Source organism: Primulina tabacum, unplaced genomic scaffold (genome assembly GCF_025594145.1).
Source record: "Primulina tabacum isolate GXHZ01 unplaced genomic scaffold, ASM2559414v2 Contig446, whole genome shotgun sequence".
Lineage (NCBI taxonomy): Eukaryota > Viridiplantae > Streptophyta > Magnoliopsida > Lamiales > Gesneriaceae > Primulina > Primulina tabacum.
In genome coordinates this window covers 60,821-74,421 of record NW_027459752.1, presented here as the reverse complement: position 1 = coordinate 74,421, position 13,601 = coordinate 60,821, and the positions used below count along the sequence as shown (strand labels likewise).

The 13,601-nt window shown below is 43.6% G+C and overlaps 13 non-coding genes and 3 pseudogenes across 13 annotated transcripts; all 16 read right to left on the bottom strand.

Annotated features, from left to right (window-relative positions):
• Positions 1-629: 629 nt before the first annotated feature.
• LOC142534283 (5S ribosomal RNA) lies at positions 630-748 on the bottom strand. The gene has a single exon (XR_012816963.1). It is a non-coding gene; the product is annotated as a 5S ribosomal RNA (ribosomal RNA).
• Positions 749-1,429: 681 nt separating this feature from the next.
• LOC142534335 (5S ribosomal RNA) lies at positions 1,430-1,548 on the bottom strand. Its single transcript, XR_012816993.1, has one exon. It is a non-coding gene; the product is annotated as a 5S ribosomal RNA (ribosomal RNA).
• A 683-nt stretch (positions 1,549-2,231) lies between these two features.
• Positions 2,232-2,353, bottom strand: LOC142534323 (5S ribosomal RNA; annotated as a pseudogene).
• Positions 2,354-3,037: 684 nt separating this feature from the next.
• LOC142534356 (5S ribosomal RNA) lies at positions 3,038-3,156 on the bottom strand. Its single transcript, XR_012817014.1, has one exon. It is a non-coding gene; the product is annotated as a 5S ribosomal RNA (ribosomal RNA).
• A 683-nt stretch (positions 3,157-3,839) lies between these two features.
• Positions 3,840-3,958, bottom strand: LOC142534288 (5S ribosomal RNA). Its single transcript, XR_012816968.1, has one exon. It is a non-coding gene; the product is annotated as a 5S ribosomal RNA (ribosomal RNA).
• Positions 3,959-4,637: 679 nt separating this feature from the next.
• On the bottom strand, positions 4,638-4,756 carry LOC142534284 (5S ribosomal RNA). The gene has a single exon (XR_012816964.1). It is a non-coding gene; the product is annotated as a 5S ribosomal RNA (ribosomal RNA).
• Positions 4,757-5,982: 1,226 nt separating this feature from the next.
• LOC142534369 (5S ribosomal RNA) lies at positions 5,983-6,101 on the bottom strand. Its single transcript, XR_012817026.1, has one exon. It is a non-coding gene; the product is annotated as a 5S ribosomal RNA (ribosomal RNA).
• A 681-nt stretch (positions 6,102-6,782) lies between these two features.
• Positions 6,783-6,901, bottom strand: LOC142534361 (5S ribosomal RNA). The gene has a single exon (XR_012817018.1). It is a non-coding gene; the product is annotated as a 5S ribosomal RNA (ribosomal RNA).
• Positions 6,902-7,583: 682 nt separating this feature from the next.
• LOC142534278 (5S ribosomal RNA) lies at positions 7,584-7,702 on the bottom strand. The gene has a single exon (XR_012816959.1). It is a non-coding gene; the product is annotated as a 5S ribosomal RNA (ribosomal RNA).
• A 682-nt stretch (positions 7,703-8,384) lies between these two features.
• On the bottom strand, positions 8,385-8,503 carry LOC142534281 (5S ribosomal RNA). Its single transcript, XR_012816962.1, has one exon. It is a non-coding gene; the product is annotated as a 5S ribosomal RNA (ribosomal RNA).
• A 682-nt stretch (positions 8,504-9,185) lies between these two features.
• LOC142534329 (5S ribosomal RNA) lies at positions 9,186-9,304 on the bottom strand. Its single transcript, XR_012816987.1, has one exon. It is a non-coding gene; the product is annotated as a 5S ribosomal RNA (ribosomal RNA).
• Positions 9,305-9,970: 666 nt separating this feature from the next.
• Positions 9,971-10,089, bottom strand: LOC142534349 (5S ribosomal RNA). The gene has a single exon (XR_012817007.1). It is a non-coding gene; the product is annotated as a 5S ribosomal RNA (ribosomal RNA).
• A 680-nt stretch (positions 10,090-10,769) lies between these two features.
• LOC142534269 (5S ribosomal RNA) lies at positions 10,770-10,888 on the bottom strand. Its single transcript, XR_012816949.1, has one exon. It is a non-coding gene; the product is annotated as a 5S ribosomal RNA (ribosomal RNA).
• A 682-nt stretch (positions 10,889-11,570) lies between these two features.
• On the bottom strand, positions 11,571-11,689 carry LOC142534362 (5S ribosomal RNA). Its single transcript, XR_012817019.1, has one exon. It is a non-coding gene; the product is annotated as a 5S ribosomal RNA (ribosomal RNA).
• An 832-nt stretch (positions 11,690-12,521) lies between these two features.
• LOC142534307 (5S ribosomal RNA) lies at positions 12,522-12,640 on the bottom strand (annotated as a pseudogene).
• A 680-nt stretch (positions 12,641-13,320) lies between these two features.
• On the bottom strand, positions 13,321-13,439 carry LOC142534310 (5S ribosomal RNA; annotated as a pseudogene).
• Between the last annotated feature and the right edge of the window lie 162 nt (positions 13,440-13,601).

The following is a 13,601-nucleotide window of genomic DNA, read 5'->3' as shown; positions in this document are numbered from 1 at the left end:
GATTTGAGCCGAAAATCGTCTATCAAGAAGTAATGAAAACCATGAAGTTAAGCGTTCTGGCGCGATGGCAGAGTTAGGATGGGTGACCTCCCGGGGAAGTCCTCGTGTCGCAACCGTTTACGTAAATTATAGATAAAACAGTCAAAATAATTGTTTTTAATGAGTTAACCATCTCCGGAGTAATCTACGTCATGCCCTTCCGCACAAAACCGGCTCACGAAAACAAAACTCGCTAAATGTTCCCAGAAAATAGAAAAAAAAATAAGAAGAAGAAAATAGCGAATGTAAAGCTATTATTATGCTTGGGATACGATAAAATGGAACCGGAATCAAATTTCGGACTTCCTAAACGGATTTTTCGAGGAAACAGAAGCTTAACAGAAGCGGAAAATCGTAAATTAGAGGGATTTAGAGAAGAAATGCGGCTAAAATCTTGCCAGCTCATTGCGATGTAATGAGTCTCGTTCGTTTGCCCGTTTACAATCAAATTAGCCTACAATTTTTTCCAAATCCGGCAGTGCCCGAGCTACGTTGATTTCACTTGTCTTATCTGGTCCTGATCGAGATTCAGATGATTTGAGCCGAAAATCGTCTGTCAACAAGTAATCAAAATTAGAAAAACACGAAAAGGGGTGCAAAACGTGGACTTCCCAGGGGGTCAACCATCCTAGTACTGCTCTCGCCCAAGCACGATTAACTTCGGAGTTCTGATAGGATCCGGCGCATTAGTGCTGGCATGATCGCACATGACATTGAGTGGGATGTTTATTCTTATATCCCTCGAGTACGTGTGGAGCGGGCGGCGATGGACAACACGAGGCACTGCTCTCGCCCAATCAAAACTATGAAGTTAAGCGTTCTGGCGCGATGGCAGAGCTAGGATGGGTGACCTCCCTGAGAAGTCCTCGTGTCGCGATCGTTTACGTAAATTATGGATAAAACAGTCGAAATAATTGTTTTTAATGAGTTAACCGTCTCCGGAGTAATCTACGTCATGCCCTTCCGCACAGAACCGGCTCACGACAACAAAAATCGCTAAATGTTCTCAGAAAATAGAAAAAAAAAGAAGAAGAAAATAGCGAATGTAAAGTTATTATTATGCTTGGGATTCGATAAAATAGAACCGGAATCGAATTTCGAACTTCCTAAGCGGATTTCTCGAGGAAACGGAAGCTTAAACGAAGTAGAAAATCGCAAATTAGAGGATCTTAGAGAAGGAATTCGGCTAAAATCTCGCTAACTCATTGCGGAGTAATGAGACTCGTTCGTTTGCCCGTTTACAATCAAAATAGGCTACAATTTTGTCCAAATCCGGCAGTGCCCGAGCTACGTTGATTTCACATGTCTTGTCTGGTCCCGATCGAGATTCAGATGATTTGAGGCGAAAGTCGTCTGTCAACAAGTAATCAAAAATAGAAAAACACGAAAAGGGGTGCAACACGAGGACTTCGCAGGGGGTCACCCATCCTATTACTGCTCTCGTCCAAGCACGCTTTACTTCGGAGTTCTGATGGGATCCGGTGCATTAGTGCTGGTATGATCGCACCCGACATTGAGTGGGATGTTTATTCGTATATCCTTCGAGTACGTGTGGAGCGGGCGGCGATGGACAACATGCGGCACTGCTCTCGCCAAATCAGAACCATGAAGTTAAGCGTTCTGGCGCGACGGTAGAGCTAGGATGGGTGACCTCCGTGGGAAGTCCTCGTGTCGCGATCGTTTACGTAAATTATGGCTAAAACAGTAGAAATAATTGTTTTTAATGAGTTAACCATCTCCGGAGTAATCTGCGTCATACCCTTCCGCACAGAACCGGCTCACGACAACAAAAATCATTAAATGTTCCCTGAAAATAGAAAAAAATAATAATAATAGGAAAATAGCGAATGTAACTCTATTATTTTGCCTGGGATACGATAAAATGAAACCGGAAATGAATTTTGGACTTCGTAAGCGTATATATCGAGGAAACAGAAGCTTAACAGAAGCGGAAAATCGCAAATTAGAAGGTCTTAGAGAAGAAATTCGGCTAAAATCTCGCCAGCTCATAGCGGAGTAATGAGTCTCGTTCGTTTGCCCGTTTAAATCTATTTAGGCTACAATTTTGTCCAAATCCGGCAGTGCCCGAGCTACGTTGATTCACATGTCTTATCTTGTCACGATCGAGATTCAGATGATTTGAGCCGAAAATCGTCTGTCAAGAAGTAATCAAAAATAGAAAAACATGAAAAGGGGTGCCACACGAGGACTTCCCAGGGGGTCCATCACCCATTCTAGTCCTGCTCTCGCCAAGCACGCTTTACTTCGGAATTCTGATGGGATCCGGTGCATTAGTGCTGGTATGATCGCACCCGACATTGAGTGGGATGTTTATTCTTATATCCCTCGAGTACGTGTGGAGCGGGCGACGATGGACAACACGCGGCACTGCTCTCGCCCAATCAAAACCATGAAGTTAAGCATTCTGGCGCGATGGCAGAGCGAGGATGGGTGACCTCCCTGGGAAGTTCTTGTGTCGCGACCGTTTACGTAAATTATGGCTAAAACCGTAGAAATAATTGTTTTTAATGATTTAACAGTCTCCGGAGTAATCTGGGTCATACCCTTCCGCACAGAACCGGCTCACAACAACAAAAATCGCTAAATGTTCCCGGAAAATAGAAAAATAATTAAGAAGAATAAAATAGCGAATGTAAAGCTATTATTATTCCTTTGATACAATAAAATGGAACCGGAATCGAATTTCGGACTTCCTAAGCGAATTTCTCGATGAAACGGAAGCTTAAAAGAAGCGGAAAATCGCAAATTAAAGGGTCTTAGAGAAGGAATTCGGCTAAAATCTCGCCAGCTCATTGCGGAGTAATTAGTCTCGTTCGTTTGCCCGTTTACAATCAAATTAGGCTACAATTTTGTCCAAATCCAGCAGTGCCCGAGCTATGTTGATTTCACATGTCTTATCTGGTCCGGATCGAGATTCAAATGATTTGAGCCGAAAGTCGTCTGTCAACAAGTAATCAAAAATAGAAAAACACGAAAAGGGGTGCAACACGAGGACTTCGCAGGGGGTCACCCATCCTCTTACTGCTCTCGCCCAAGCACGCTTTACTTCGGTGTTCTGATGGGATCCGGAGCATTAGTGCTGGTATGATTGCACCCGACATTGAGTGGGATGTTTATTCTTATATCCCTCGAGTACGTGTGGAGCGGGCGGCGATGGACATCATGGGGCACTGCTCTCGCCCAATCAGAACCATGAAGTTAAGCGTTCTGGCGCGATGGCAGAGCTAGGATGGGTGACCTCCGTGGGAAGTCCTCGTGTCGCGACCGTTTACGTAAATTATGGCTAAACAGTTGAAATAATTGTTTTTAATGAGTTAACCATCTCCGGAGTAATCTGCGTCATACCCTTCCGCACAGAACCGGCTCACGACAACAAAAATCATTAAATGTTCCCAGAAAATTGAAAAAAAAATAAGAATAAGAAAATAGCGAATGTAAATCTATTATTATGCCTGGGATACGATAAAATGAAACCGGAAATGAATTTTGGACTATGTAAGCGGATTTTTCGAGGAAACGGAAGCTTAACAGAAGCGGAAAATCGCAAATTAGAGGGTCTTAGAGAAGGAATTCGGCTAAAATCTCGCCAGCTCATTGCGGAATAATGAGTCTCGTTCGTTTGCCCATTTACAATCTAATTAGGCTACAATTTTGTCCAAATCCGGCAGTGCCCGAGCTACATTGATTTCACATGTCTTATCTGGTCACGATCGAGATTCAGATGATTTGATCCCAAAATCGTTTGTCATCAAGTAATCAGAAATAGAAAAACATGAAAAGGGGTGCAACACGAGGACTTTCCAGGGCATCACCCATCCTAGTTCTGCTCTCGCCCGAGCACGCTTAACTTCGGAGTTCTGATGAGATCCGGTGCATTAGTGCTGGTATGATCGCACCCGACATTGAGTCGGATGTTTATTCTTATATCCCTCGCGTACGTGTGGAGCGGACGGCGATGGACAACACGCGGCACTGCTCTCGCCCAATCAGAACCATGAAGTTAAGCGTTCTGGCGCGATGGCAGAGCTTAGATGGGTGACCTCCCTGGGAGGTCTTCGTGTCGCGATTGTTTACGTAAATTATGGATAAAACAGTCGACATAATTGTTTTTAATGAGTTAACCGTCTCCGGAGTAATCTGCGTCATACCCTTCCGAACAAAACCGGTTCGCGACAACAAAAATCGCTAAATGTTCCCAGAAAATAGGAAAAAAATAAGAAGAAAATAGCGAATGTAGAGCTATTATTATGTCTGGGATACGATAAAATGGAACCGAAATCGAATTTCGAACTTCCTAAGAGGATTTCTCGAGGAAACGGAAGCTTAACAGAAGTGGAAAATCGCAAATTAGAGGGTCTTAGAGAAGGAATTCGACTAAAATCTCGTCAGCTCATTGCAGAGTAATGAATCTCCTTCGTTTGCTAGTTTACAATCAAATTAGGCTGCAATTTTTTCCAAATCCTGCAGTGCCCGAGCTACGTTGATTTCACATGTCTTATCTTGTCCCGATCGAGATTCAGATGATTTGAGCCGAAAATCGTCTGTCAACAAGTAATCAAAATAGAAAAACACGAAAAGAGGTGCAACACAAGGACTTCCCAGGGGGTCACCCATCCTAGTACTGCTCTCGCCCAAGCACGCTTAATTTCGGAGTTATGATGGGACCCGATTCATTAGTGCTGGTATGATCGCACCCGACATTGAGTGGGATGTTTATTCTTATATCCCTCGCGTACGTGTGGGGCGGGCGGCGATGGACAACACGCGGCACTGCTCTCGCCCAATCAGAACCATGAAGTTAAGCGTTCTGACGCGATGGCAGAGCTAGGATGGGTGACATCCCTAGGAAGTCCTCGTGTCGCGACCATTTTCGTAAATTATGGATAAAACAGTCGAAATAATTGTCTTTAACGAGTTAACCGTTTCCGGAGTAATCGGCGTCATACCCTTCCGCACAGAACTGGCTCACGACAACAAAAATTGTTAAATGTTCCCAGAAAATAGGAAAAAAATAAGAAGAAGAAAATAGCGAATGTAAAGCTTTTATTATGCCTGGGATACGATAAAGTGGAACCTAAATCGAGTTTCGGACTTTCTAAGCAGATTTCTCGAGGAAACGGAAGCTTAATAGAAGCGGAAAATCTCAAATTAGAGGGTCTTAGAGAAGGAATTTGGCTAAAATCTCGCAAGCTCATTGCGGAATGGGATCCAGTGCATTAGTGCTGGTATGATCGCACCCGACATTGAGTGGGATGTTTATTCTTATATCATTCGAGTATGTGTGGAGCGGGCGAAGATGGACAACACGCGGCACTGCTCTCGTCCAATCAGAACCATGAAGTTAAGCATTCTGGCGCGATGGCAGAGCTAGGATGGGTGACCTCCCTGGGAAGTCCTCGTGTAGCGATCGTTTACGTAAATTATAGATAAAACATTCTAAATAATTGTTTTTAATGAGTTAATCGTATCCGGAGTAATCTGGGTCATACCCTTCCGCACAGAACCGGCTGACGACAACAAAAATCGCTAAATGTCCCCAGAAAATAGGAAAAAAATAAGAAGAAGAAAATGGCGAATGTAAAGCTTTTATTATGTCTGAGATACGATAAAGTGGAACCGAAATCGAATTTCGAACTTCCTAAGCGGATTTCTCGAGAAAACAAAAGCTTAACAGAAATGGAAAATCGTAAATTTGAGGGCCTTAGAGAAGGAATTTGGCTAAAATCTCGCAAGCTCATTACAGAGTAATGAGTTTCATTCGTTTGCCCGTTTACAATCTAATTTGGTTACAATTTTGTCCAAATCCGGCAGTGCCCGAGCTAGGCTGATTTCACATGTCTTATATGGTCACGATTGAGATTCAGATGATTTGAGCCGAAAATCGTCTGTCAACAAGTATTCAAAAATAGAAAAACACGAAAAGGGGTGCAACACGAAGACTTCTCAGGGGGTCACACATCCTAGTACTGCTCTCGCCGAAGCACGCTTAACTTCGGAGTTCTGATGGGATCCAGTGCATTAGTGCTAGTATGATCGCACCCGACATTAAGTGGGATGTTTATTCTTATATCTTTCGAGTATGTGTGGAGCGGGCGGCGATGGACAACACGCGGCACTGCTCTCGTCCAATCAGAACTATGAAGTTAAGCGTTCTGGCGCGATGGCAGAGCTAGGATGGGTGACCTTCCTAAGAAGTGCTCGTGTCTTGACCGTTTACGTAAATTATGGATAAAACATTCGAAATAATTGTTTTTAATGAGTTAACCGTCTCCGGAGTAATCTGGGTCATATCCTTCCGCACAGAACCGGCTCACGACAACAAAAATCGATAAATGTTCCAGAAAATAGGAAAAAAATAAGAAGAAGAAAATAGCGAATGTAAAGCTTTTATTATGCTTGGGGTACGATAAAGTGGAACCGAAATCGAATTTCGGACTTGCTAAGCGGATTTCTCGAGGAAACGGAAGCTTAACAGAAGCGGAAAATCGCAAATTAGAAAGTCTTAGAGAAGGAATTCGGCTAAAATCTTGCCAGCTCATTGTGGAGTAATGAGTCTCGTTCGTTTGCCCATTTACAATCTAATTAGGCTACAATTTTGTCCAAATCCGGCAGTCCCCGAGCTACGTTGATTTCACGTGTCTTATTTGGTCGCGATCGAGATTCAGATGATTTGAGCCAAAAATCGTCTGTCAACAAGTAATCAAAATTAGAAAAACACGAAAAGATTGCAACACGAAGACTTCCCAGGGGGTCACACATCCTAGTACTGCTCTCGCCCAAGCACGCTTAACTTCGGAGTTCTGATGGGATCCAGTGCATTTGTGCTGGTATGATTGCACCCGACATTGAGTGGGATGTTTATTCTTATATCCTTCGAGTATGTGTGGAGCGGGCGGCGAGGGACAACACGCGGCACTGCTCTCGTCCAATCAGAACCACGAAGTTAAGCGTTCTGACGCGATGGCAGAGCTAAGATGGGTGACCTCCCTGTGAAGTCCTCGTGTCGCGACTATTTACGTAAATTATGGATAAAAAATTCGAAATAATTGTTTTTAATGAGTTAACCGTCTCCGGAGTAATCTGGTTCATACCCTTCCGCATAGAACCGGCTCACGACAACAAAAATCGCTAAATGTTCCCAGAAAATAGGAAAAAAGTAAGAAGAAGAAAATAGCGAATGTAAAGTTTTTATTATGCCTGGGATACGATAAAGTGGAACCGAAATCGAAATTCTAACTTACTAAGCGGATTTCTCGAGGAAACGGAAGCTTAACAGAAGCGGAAAATATCAAATTAGAGGGTCTTAGAGAAGAAATTCGGCTAAAATCTCTCCATCTCATTGCGGAGTAATGAGCCTCGTTCGTTTGCCCGTTTACAATCAAATTAGGCTACAATTTTGTCGAAATCCGCAGTGCCCGAGCTACGTTGATTTCACATGTCTTATATGGTCACGATTTAGATTCAGATTATTTGAGCCGAAAATAGTCTGTCAACAAGTAATCAAAAATAGAAAAACACGAAAAGGGGTGCAACACGAGGTATTTCCAGGGGGCCACCCATCCTAGTAATGCTCTCGCCCAAGCACGCTTAACTTCGGAATTCTGATGGGATCCGGTGAATTAGTGCTGGTATGATCGCACCGGACATTGAGTGGATGTTTATTCTTATATCCCAAGAGTACGTGTGGAGAAGGCGACGATGGACAACACGCGGCACTGCTCTCGCCCAATCAGAACCATGAAGTTAAGCGTTCTGGCGCAATGGCAGAGCTAGGATGGGTGACCTCCATGGGAAGTCCTCGTGTCGCGATCGTTTACGTAAATTATGGATAAAATAGTCGAAATAATTATTTTTAATGAGTTAACCATCTCCGGAGTAATCTGCGTCATACCCTTCCGCACAGAACCGGCTCACGACAACAAAAATCGCTAAACGTTCCCAGAAAATAGGAAAAAAATAGGAGGAAGAAAATAGCGAATGTAAAGCTATTATTTTGCCTGGGATAAGATAAAGTGGAACTGGAATCGAATTTCGGACTTCCTAAGCGGATTTATCGAGGAAACGGAAGCTTAACAGAAGCGGAAAATCGCAAATTAGAGGGTCTTAGAGAATGAATTCGGCTAAAATCTCGCCAGCTCATTGCGGAGTAAGGAGTCTCGTTCGTTTGTCCGTTTACAATCAAATTAGGCTACAATTTTGTGCAAATCCGGCAGTGCCCGAGCTACGTTGATTTCACATGTCTTATCAGGTCCCGATCGAGATTCAGATGATTTGAGCCGAAAATCGTCTGTCAACAAGTAATCAAAAATAGAAAAACACGAAAAGGGGTGCAACACGAGGACTTCCCAGGGGGTCACCCATCCTAGTACTGCTCTCGCCCAAGCACGCTTAACTTCGGAGTTCTGATGGGATCCGGTGAATTAATGCTGGTATGATCGCACCGGACATTGAGTGGATGTTTATTCTTATCTCCCAAGAGTACGTGTGGAGAAGGCGACGATTGACAACACACGGCACTGCTCTCGCCCAATCAAAACCATGAAGATAAGTGTTCTGGCGCGATGGCAGAGCTAGGATGGGTAACCTCCCTGGGAAATACTCGTGTCGCGACCGTTTACGTAAATTATGGATAAAACAGTCGACATAATTGTTTTTAATGAGTTAACCGTCTCCGGAGTAATCTACGTAATACCCTTCCGCACAGAACCGGCTCACGACAACAAAAATCGCTAAATGTTCCCAGAAAATAGGAAAAAAATAAGAAGAAGAAAATAGCGAATTTAAAGCTTTTATTATGCCTGGGATACGATAAAGTGGAACCGAAATCGAATTTCGAACTTCCTAAGTGGATTTCTCGAGGAAACGGAAGCTTAACAGAGGCGGAAAATCGCAAATTAGAGGGTCTTAGAGAAGGAATTTGGCTAAAATATCGCAAACACATTGCGGAGTAATGAGTTTCGTTCGTTTACCCGTTTACAATCTAATTAGGCTACAATTTTTTCCAAATCCGGCAGTGCCCGAGCTACGTTGATTTCACATGTCTTATTTGGTCACGATCGAGATTAAGATGATTTGAGCCAAAAATCGTCTATCAACAAGTATTCAAAAATAGAAAAACACGAAAAGGGGTGCAACACGAAGACTTCCCAGGGGGTCACACATCCTAGTACTGCTCTCGCCCAAGCACGCTTAACTTCGGAGTTCTGATGGGATCCAGTGCATTAGTGCTGGTATGATCGCACCCGATATTGAGTGGGATGTTTATTCTTATATACTTCGAGTATGTGTGGAGCGGGCGGCGATGGACAACACGCGGCACTGCTCTCGTCCAATCAGAACATGAAGTTAAGTGTTCTGGCGCGAAGGCAGAGCTAGGATGGGTGACCTCCCTGGAAAGTCCTCGTGTCGCGACCGTTTACGTAAATTATGGATAAAACATTCGAAATAATTGTTTTTAATGAGTTAACCGTCTCCGGAGTAATCTACGTAATACCCTTCTGCACAGAACCGGCTCACGACAACAAAAATCGCTAAATGTTGCCAGAAAATACGAGAAAAATAAGAAGAAGAAAATAGCGAATGTAAAGCTTTTATAATGCTTGGGATACGATAAAGTGGAACCGAAATCGAATTTCTAACTTCCTAAGCGGATTTCTCGAGAAAACGAAAGCTTAACAGAAGCGGAAAATTGCAAATTAGAGGGTCTTAGAGAAAGAATTCGGCTAAAATCTCGCCAGCTCATTGCGGAGTAATGAGTCTCGTTCGTTTGCCCGTTTACAATTTTGTCCAAATCCGGCAGTGCCCGAGCTACGTTGATTTCACATGTCTTATCAGGTCCCGATCGAGATTCAGATGATTTGAGCCGAAAATCTTCTGTCAACAAGTAATCAAAAATAGAAAAACACGAAAAGGGGTGCAACACGAGGACTTCCTTGGGGGTCATCCATCCTAGTACTGCTCTCGCCCAAGCACGCTTAACTTCGGAGTTCTGATGCGATCCGGTGCATTAGTGCTGGTATGATCGCACCGGACATTGAGGGGATGTTTATTCTTATATCCCAAGAGTACGTGTAGAGAAGGCGACGATTGACAACACGCGGCACTGCTCTCGCCTATTCAGAACCATGAAATTAAGCGTTCTGGCGCTATGGCAGAGCTAGGATGGGTAACCTCCCTGGGAAGTACTCGTGTCGCGACCGTTTAGTAAATTATGGATAAAACAATCGAAATAATTGTTTTTAATAAGTTAACCTTCTCCGGAGTAACTTACGTAATACCCTTCTGCACTGAACCGGCTCACGACAACAAAAATCGCTAAGTATTCCCAGAAAATAGAAAAAAATAAGAAGAAAAAAATAGCGAATGTAAAGCTATTATTATGCCTGGGATAAGATAAAATGGAACCGGAATCGAATTTCGGACTTCCTAAGCGGATTTATCGAGGAAACGGAAGCTTAACAGAAGCGGAAAATCGCAAGTTAGAGGGTTTTAGAGAAGAAATTCGGCTAAAATCTCGCCAGTTCATTGCGAAGTAATGAGTCTCGTTCGTTTGCCCGTTTACAATCAAATTAGGCTACAATTTTGTCCAAATCCGGCAGTGCCCGAGCTACGTTGATTTGACATGTCTTATCTGGTCCCGATCGAGATTCAGATGATTTGAGCCGAAAATCGTCTGTCAACAAGTAATCAAAAATAGAAAAACACGAAAAGGGGTGCAACACGAGGACTTCCTTGGGGGTCATCCATCCTAGTACTGCTCTCGCCCAAGCACGCTTAACTTCGGAGTTCTGATGGGATCCGTTGAATTAGTGCTGGTATGATCGCACCGGACATTGAGTGGATGTTTATTCTTATATCCCAAGCGTACGTGTGGAGAAAGCGACGATGGACAACACGCGCCACTTCTCTCGCCCAATCAGAACCATGAAGTTAAGCGTTCTGGCGCGATGGCAGAGCGAGGATGGGTAACCTCCCTGGGAAGTACTCGTGTCGCGACCGTTTACATAAATTATGGATAAAACAGTCGAAATAATTGTTTTTAATGAGTTAACCGTCTCCGGAGTAATCTACGTAATACCCTTCTGCATAGAACCGGATCACGATCACAAAAATCGCTAAGTATTCCAAGAAAATAGAAAAAAAATAAGAAGAAAAAAATAGCGAATGTAAAGCTATTATTATGCCTGGGATAAGATAAAATGGAACCGGAATCGAATTTCAGACTTCCTAAGCGGATTTCTCGAGGAAACGGAAGCTTAACAAAAGCGGAAAATCGCAAATTAGAGGGTTTTAGAGAAGAAATTCGGCTAAAATCTCGCCAGCTCATTGCGGAGTAATGAGACTCGTTCGTTTACCCGTTTACAATCAAATTAGGCTACAATTTTGTCCAAATCCGGCAGTGCCCGAGCTACGTTGATTTCACATGTCTTATCTGTTCCCGATCGAGATTCAGATGATTTGAGCCCAAAATCGTCCGTCAACAAGTAATCAAAAATAGAAAAACACGAAAAGGGGTGCAACACGAGGACTTCCCAGGGGGTCACCTATCCTAGTACAGCTCTCGCCCAAGCACGCTTAACTTCGGAGTTATGATGGGATCCGGTGCATTAGTGCTGGTAGGATCGCACCCGACATTGAGTGGATGTTTATTCTTATATCCTTTGAGTATGTGTGGAGCGGGCGGCGATGGACAACACGCGGCACTGCTCTCGTCCAATCCGAACCATGAAGTTAAGCGTTCTGGCGCGATGGCAGAGCTAGGATGGGTGACCTCCCTTGGAAATTCTCGTGTCGCGACCGTTTACGTAAATTATGGATAAAACTGTCGACATAATTGATTTTAATGAGTTAACCGTCTCCGGAGTAATCTGGGTCATACCCTTCCGCACAGAACCGGCTCACGACAACAAAAATCGCTAAATATTCCCAGAAAATAGAAAAAAAATAAGAAGAAAAAAATGGCGAATGTAAAGTTATTATTATGCCTGATATAAGATAAAATGGAACCGGAATCGAATTTCAGACTTCCTAAGCGGATTTCTCGAGGAAACGAAAGCTTAACAGAAGCGGAAAATCGCAAATTCAAGGGTTTTAGAGAAGAAATTCGGCTAAAAGCTCGCCAACTATTATTATGCCTGGGATAAGATAAAATGGAACCGGAAACGAATTTCGGACTTCCTAAACGGATTTCTCGAGGTAACGGAAGCTTAACTGAAGCGGAAAATCGTAAATTTGAGGGTCTTAGAGAAGAAGATCAGCTAAAATCTCGCCAGCACATTGCGGAGTAATGAGTCTCGTTCGTTTACCCATTTACAATCAAATTAGGCTACATTTTTGTCCAAATCCGGCAGTGCCCGAGCTACGTCGATTTCACATGTCTTATCTGATCCCGATCGAGATTCAGATGATTTGAACCGAAAATCGTCTGTCAACAAGTAATCAAAAATAGAAAAACAGGAAAAGGGGCGCAACACGAGGACTTCCCAGGGGGTCACTCATCCTAGAACTGCTCTCGCCGAAGCAAGCTTAACTTCGGAGTTCTGATGGGATCTGGTGCATTAGTGCTGGTATGATCGCAACCGACATTGAGTGGATGCTTATTCTTATATCCCTGGAGTACGTGTGGAGCGGGCGACGATGGACAACACGCGGCACTGCTCTCGCCCAATAAGAACCATGAAGTTAAGCTTTCTGGCGCGATGGCAGAATTAGGATGGGTGAAATCCATGGGAAGTCCTCGCGTCGCGACCGTTTACATAAATTATGGCTAAAATAGTCAAAATAATTGTTTTTAATGAGTTAACCGACTCCGGAGTAATCTGCATCATACCCTTATGCACAGAACCGGCTCACGACAACAAAATCGCTAAATGTTCCATGAAAATAGAAAAAAAAAATAAGAATAAAAAAATAGGGAATGTAAAGCTATTATTATGTCTGGGATACGATAAAATAAAACCGGAAGCGAATTTCGGACTTCCTAAGCGGATTTCTCGAGAAAACGGAAGCTTAACAGAATCGGAAAATCGCAAATTAGAGGGTTTTAGAGAAGGAATTCGGCAAAAATCTCACCAGCTCATTGCGAAGAATGAGTCTCGTTCGTTTGCCCGTTTACAATCAAATTAGGCTACAATTTTGTCCAAATACGGCAGTGCTCGAGCTACGTTGATTTCACGTCTTATCTGGTCCCGGTCGAGATTCGGAGGATTTGAGCCGAAAATCGTCTGTCAACAAGTAATCCAAAATAGAAAAACACGAAAAGGGGTACAACACGAGGACTTCCTAGGGGGTCACCCATCCTAGTACTGCTTTCTCCCAAGCACGCTTAACTTCGGAGTTCTGGTGGAATCCGGTGCATTATTGCTAGTATGATCGCACCCGACATTTAGTGGGATGTTTATTCTTATATCCTAGAGTACGTGTGGAGCGGGCGACGATGGACAACACGCGGCACTGCTCTCGCCCAATCAGAACCATGAAGTTAAGCGTTTTGGCGCGATGGCAGAGCTAGGATGGGTGACGTCCCTGGGAAGTCCTCGTGC